This window comes from Pelodiscus sinensis, chromosome 32 (genome assembly GCF_052426305.1).
Source record: "Pelodiscus sinensis isolate ZL-2025 chromosome 32, ASM5242630v1, whole genome shotgun sequence".
Lineage (NCBI taxonomy): Eukaryota > Metazoa > Chordata > Testudines > Trionychidae > Pelodiscus > Pelodiscus sinensis.
The window spans coordinates 13,073,878-13,080,025 of record NC_143083.1 but is presented as its reverse complement, the minus strand read 5'-3'; positions in this window follow the sequence as shown (position 1 = coordinate 13,080,025).

The following is a 6,148-nucleotide window of genomic DNA, read 5'->3' as shown; positions in this document are numbered from 1 at the left end:
ACGTTTTTCCGCAAAAGCACTTTTTGTGGAAAAGCGTCCATGCCAATCTAGACGCGGTTTTGTGCAAAAAAGCCCCTATCGCCGTTTTAGCCATCGGGGCTTTTTTGCACAAAACAGTAGTATGCTGTCTACACTGGCCCTCGTGCGCAAATGATTTGCGCAAGAGGGCTTTTGCCCGAACGGGAGCAGCACGGTATTTCCGCAAGAACACTGGCGATCTTACACGAGATTGTCAGTGTTCTTGCGGAAATTCAAGTGGCCAGTGTAGACAGCTGGCAAGTTTTTCCGCAAAAGCAGATGATTTTGCGGAAAAACTTGCCAGTCTAGACACAGCCCTTCTGACAAAGGGATCAGAAGAAGATATGCAAATTTGCACCTAATTTGCATATCTTCTTTCAGAAGCCGCAGGTAGTTTAGACGTGCCCTGAGGAAGAAGCCTTTTTGCGAATGAGCTCTTTCGCAAAAAGAGATGTGTGGACGGGCAGGAGGCCTCTTCTTTGGAAGAAGAGGAAAGAGGAAAAAGCACAGGTGCCCTGGTGGCCATTCCATCCATAATAATCACAGCTTACATGCAAGACAGCATCCATTCAGTCCGGATGCTCTCTTTCGAAAAAACAGATTGCTTTTTGGATGCACTTTTGCAGTGTGGACGCTCTCTTTCGGAGGAAGTTTTTTCCAAAGATCTCTTCCGAAAAAAGCTTCTTCCGAAAGAAGCCTGTAATCTAGACGTAGCCTGAGAGGTCAGCTATCAGAGGCTACTTCTAGACTGCAAGCTTCTTTTGGAAGAAGTTTTTCTGGAAGAGAGCTGCCAGAAAAACTTATTTTGAAAGAGCATCCACACTGATTGAACGCTCACTCGCACTTCAATTGTGATTAGTCTGGACGGAGTGGCCACCAGAGCACCTGTGTTATTTCCTGGAGACCCCGTCTTTTAAAAGAACTCCTTCTTCTGCATCGCACGCGCCTTTTTTCCGAAAACGCTTTTTCGGAAACTGGCTTCTTTCTTGTAGAATGAGGTCTACTGCTGTCAAACAAAACCCTCCCTTCTTTCGACTTTCTGTCGAAAGAACTCATGGAAGTGTGGACACGACACGCGAGTATTGTTTTTCCGGAAGAACGGTCGTTTGTCCGGGAAAACGCTGCAGTATAGACGTACCCTCTAGAGATTGCAGTTGGTTTTCTTTTCTTTGTTTTCAAGCTCTCTTGTGCTAAAAGAGCGTGGGGTAAAGAAGTTCTCAAGAGCTTTCTTCCTGGGGTCAAGAAGAAAGGTGTGGGTGGTTTTTTAACTGGCTGATAGCAGGCCTATCTCCCAAGGTCAGAAATCTGTGACTTTGGGGAGTTTTTTTTTAAGCAGAAGCCTATAGAGCAGTGGTTCCCAAACTTTTCAGCATCACGCCTCCCATTCGGATTTTTAAAAAACCCTCACCCCCCCCCCCAAAAAAAAAACTTGTTGAGCAAAAAAAAAGGAATTGAGCAGGGCAGCAAAACTTGATGGAGGGGGCTGGGTTGCCTCATGCCCCCCCTGTAATTTCTTCATGCTGGCCCCCCCCCCCAGTTTGGGAACCCATGCTATAGAGGCAAGGTAGTTTTGAAGGTCTCTTGTGGGCCCCATCCTTCTGCACTCAGAGTGCCAAAGTGGGGTCCAGCTTTAACAGCACCCCTCGGATTTTCGTGAACAGCTGCTCCACTGCTCACCCCATGGCTCCTTAGACACCCCACCCGGCCTGCAGCACCCCAGGTCAGCCCATAGCTCGGTGGTGGATGGGAAGAGCTGGTTTCCCTCAGCAGCATTTCTGGGGACAAGCAACCAGCCAGCGAGGTCTGCTCCGGCTGCTTGTGGTTTCTGGTAGCAATTAGGCAGATCAGAGGCAAAGCTGTCGTGGCTGGCGGCTTGGAAGGGCAGCCGTGTAATCAGAGCATCTCCCAGAGAGTTGTGGCTGCGGGGGAGTTTATTTTCATTCCTGACGAGGGCTCCTTCCAGTGACATCAGAGCTTCAGCCGGGGGCGGGAAACGGGTCGGGCCCGTGCCAACCAGCAGCGGTCAGCAGCCCAAACAGGCCTGGAGGGGTCTGGTGGGCTTGGAGCAACCAGGAGATGTGCATGCCAGCTCCGGGGGCACTGCAAGGGGGGGTACACAACGCACGAGGGGCTGTACAGAGAAGGCCCTGGCACCCTGAGAACACGGCGGCTGTCACTGAAAGGCAGTGTGGACTAGTGGTCAGGGAGCAAGCATTGTCGCGACTTGGGTTCGGTTCCTGATGCTGCTGCTCTGGGTGACCTCTGGCAAGTCATTCCCCCGCTTTGTGCCTCAGTTTCCCCTCCCACCCTTTGTCTGCCTTGTCTCAGCCCTCTTTGGGGCAGGGGGCTGTCTGGATCTGCCGTGAACAATTCAGGGGTGACTCCGCAGGTGGGCTCTCTCCCTGCAGGCCCAGTGTGCCCGGCTCCTTGTCGGCTGACCCCATGGTCTCGGACTTTGTACAGCTCCGAGCGCATGATGCTCCCGGCACCGCACAGAGATGAGGGGCGCACGTGTGTCTGCAGGAAAATGCTCAGCCCCCGCCTGCGGAGCTGGGAGTTCTGGACTTCGGCTGCTCCTGCTAACCACACCCAAACCCCGCTCATGCCTTGCTCCCGGCGGCCCAGGGAGGGAGTCGCCTCCCAGCCGAAGCCACGTGCCTGAGCTGACGTGTGGCAGAGGGAATGCAGGGCAGGGCTAAATAAACAGCTGTTGGCACAAACGGACCTTTGTATGAAGCTTGGGCCCTGCTGCCTCTCCATCCCCCCAGCGCCCTGCTCACCCCAACCTCCTTCCCGGGGGCCCCTCTGGGCATGGGGCTTTGCTTCTGTCACCTCCCAGTCCTGGAGCCCAGCCCCCACCTTGGGCCGCTCCCAGACTGACTCTGCCTCGCTCCGGGGCTCTGAGTTCCTGGCCCCTGCCATGTACTGGGGCCACCCAGTGAACAAGTCCCCGGAGGCTCAAGGCACACCCCACGTGAGCAAAGGGTGAGGACCAGTGTTCCCTGTAAGCTGAGCGCTTGGGTGGCCACCCAGGAGAGATTCTAATGCCACCCAGCTGATTAGCCGAGTGCCCACAGCCTGTGTTTTGATTGGTAGTGCACACCCACACATGTGTCGGTGCACAGAAAAAAAATTATTCCGCATGCAGATGGGAAAAAATTAAGGGACCATTGTGTGCCTAGTGCAGGCTGACGGGGCGTGTGTCAGCATTACAGAGCTGGCTGTGTGTCTGTCCCCTCTGCACTTCCTCCCAGTGCACTGGTTCCAGGCCCAGGCCTCGTGCCTTCACCCCTGCTGGGGCAGAACCCCGTGATCCCCCTGCACTCAGACCCCAGTGGCCTGCGGCACCCTGTGAGTACACCGCAGCGGTGCCCCAGCAGCGCTGACCGGGTTTAGGCCCCCCTCAGGCAGGGGGGGACCGGCCAGCCTCCTTACACAACTAGGACCGGAGCCCTGGGGTGGAAAGATTTGAAAACTACAAGCTGCCTACAGGTGACGGCCTGTCCTACCTCACCTCTCCTCCCCTAGGCAGGCCTAGCTTCTGCAGTCACCTTGGCGGGTGTCTCCCTCCTGCACCCCCAAACAACGCCCCCCCCGCTTGGAGGACCCCTCTTTGCAGCTGCCAGCGAGCCTCTGGTGTTTCACCTCCCTGGGCTTTGGCAAGAGATCAGATCAGCTCTTCCCGGCGAACAGCCCAGGCGTTGTCTCTTTACAACCCTCAAGTGTTTGCAGCGAACGGCTTATCCTGGGTCCTTCTTCCTTCCGGCCTGTTTTTCCTGCTAAGCCCCAGAGCTCTCCCTGGGAAGAGGCCAACATACACCATTCGTCCTTCCTCGAGAGCAGCTCTGTTACTGTCATGGCGGTACGGCGGGGCCAGCCAGCCCCAGGCTCTGCACTGGTAGGTGTCACATTTGCACGCGGCTCTGATCACCAGCCCTGGCGCGAGAGATGGGGAGGCGAGAACCAAAAAGGGAGGCAAAGCCTGCGCAGATTCATTGGAGCAGGGGCCTGGGAGCCAGGAATCCCTGGGTTCTGGCGATGCCTCTAGGAGGCAATGGGGGGGCTAGTGGTTAGCGTAGGGAGCGTGGGAACCCCAACAGCCGAGTCCCATCCCTGGCAGGTCAGTGTCATCTGGTGATGGGAACACAAGTCTGGGCGCCAGGACTCCTGGGTTCTATCAACGGCTTTGAGAGCAAGAGCGGTGTCTAGTGGCTAGAGCAAGGCGGGGAGGTCTGGTTCATGCGAAGCTTTTCGCAGTCCTGGTGTGTTCAAATAAATAACCCCAAAGCTCCAGCAGACTCAGCTTTGCTCTGCCCCCCCCCCCCCCTTTGTAAGGGCCTTTTTGCAAAGCCAAACAGCTGGTGAAAAACAAGCCCCAGGGTTAATCTTTTCAACACCAGCACTCACCATCCCCACGGGCTTGAGGTCAGTGACGCACACCCCGAACTATTCAGCCACTGTTCCACAAACACCTCCTCCCCTTCTCGGCTCCCGCCCCGGCAGGACATGCCTTCGTGTCTGGGCACCGCTCGGAGGCCGGCCTGGCGCATCAGACACCAGGCACGAGGGGCGTCTGAGGGGGCAGGTGGGGAAGGGATGGGGTCTCGGGACAAGGACGAATAACAACACGACATGGACTCGCTGCTCATCTAGATGGAGCCCAGCAAAGTCGCTGGCTGGGGGTCACACTCTGATGCAGTGTCAGATGCCGGGGCCCTGGCTGTAAGCACGCACCCACCCAGAGCCAGCCTAGAACCCAGGTGTCCTGGCTCCTAACTCCCCAGCCATTGCCCCCTTCGTGAAGCCGGGAGCTGAACCTTAAATACACCCAGAGCCGTGATAGAACCTAGAGTCTGGGGTCCCAGCCCTCGGATTTGATCTGATTGCTGGAGCCAGCTCCCTGCCACTCCAGGAGCGGCTGAGATTCTGCACACCCGGAGCTGGGGGGCTGAAGGCTTTGTATTGTGGGCTCCCTCTAGCACCAGGTCCCCAGTGGGCCCGGGCTGACATGGCCCCTCAGCTCCAGGCAGGCTGAGTGCTTGAAAGGCTGAACAAGCCCCGGGGATGTGGCGGGAGGCACATGGGGCTGGCCACACAGGCGGCGATGCCCTCATGCCACATTTACCAGCCCCCCCCGAGGGACCCACACACAGGGCTAGCGTGCTGGGGCACCCAAGTCTTTCAGTCCGTGGAGAAACTCCTGCCAGGTCCCAGTGTGGTCAGACCCCTCTGCCCCAGAAGCTGGTGTGGGGCCTTGGCTTAGGGCAACAAGCTGGCTGCAATTTGGCAGCGATTAAACATGCCACCTGACCCCGGGGTCGGCTGCCAACACAACTCACAATGTGGTGGCAAGCGAGGCCCGGACACAGGTTGTGTCTGAGGACAGAGCAACACTAGGCCAACAGCCTGGCTAGTGTCGACAGGCCCCCAGCTATACATTGGTGCTGTGTGCTTGGACTGCACCAGTTTACACCAGCAAAGGAACAGACGCACAGAGTTAATTCTGGGCCGGATTCTCCCCTTGTATCAGCGTCACCTGATGTGTCTGCATTCAAGTCGTGGGAATTTGTCCTGATGTTCTCCAGCATGAGGGACCGGGGGGGGGGGGGGATGCTGGCCCATTGTTACTGAGTCAGCAAGGGGTGTGGACAGTGAGCGAGATGGAGGCAAACCAAGATAGAGTTGGAGAATGGAGAAAAGCAGCTCATGATTGGCTGGGCAGGCAAGCTGGTGGGTATTGGGGTGGCTGGGAAGAGACCTGAATCAATAGATGAGTGGGCAGATGTGGATGGATGGGGAGGGGACATGTGGATGGCTGCGTTGGTGGACACGGAGGGGTAGATGAACAAGCGTAGGTATGGCGAGATGAGCAGGTGGGCACTTGCAGTGATGCAATAGGTGAATGGTGTAACGGGGTAGAGGTGAGAGAACTTCATGAGCAGATGAATGGGTGCAAGAGTTGGAGGTTGATTTGCTGGTGAATGGATGAACATAAGATCATAAGAACGGCTGTACTGGGTCAGACCAAAGGTCCATCTAGCCCAGTAGCCTGTCTGCTGACAGTGGCCAGCACCAGGTGCCCCAGAGAGGGTGGACCGAAGACAATGATCAAGCGATTTGTCTGCTGCCA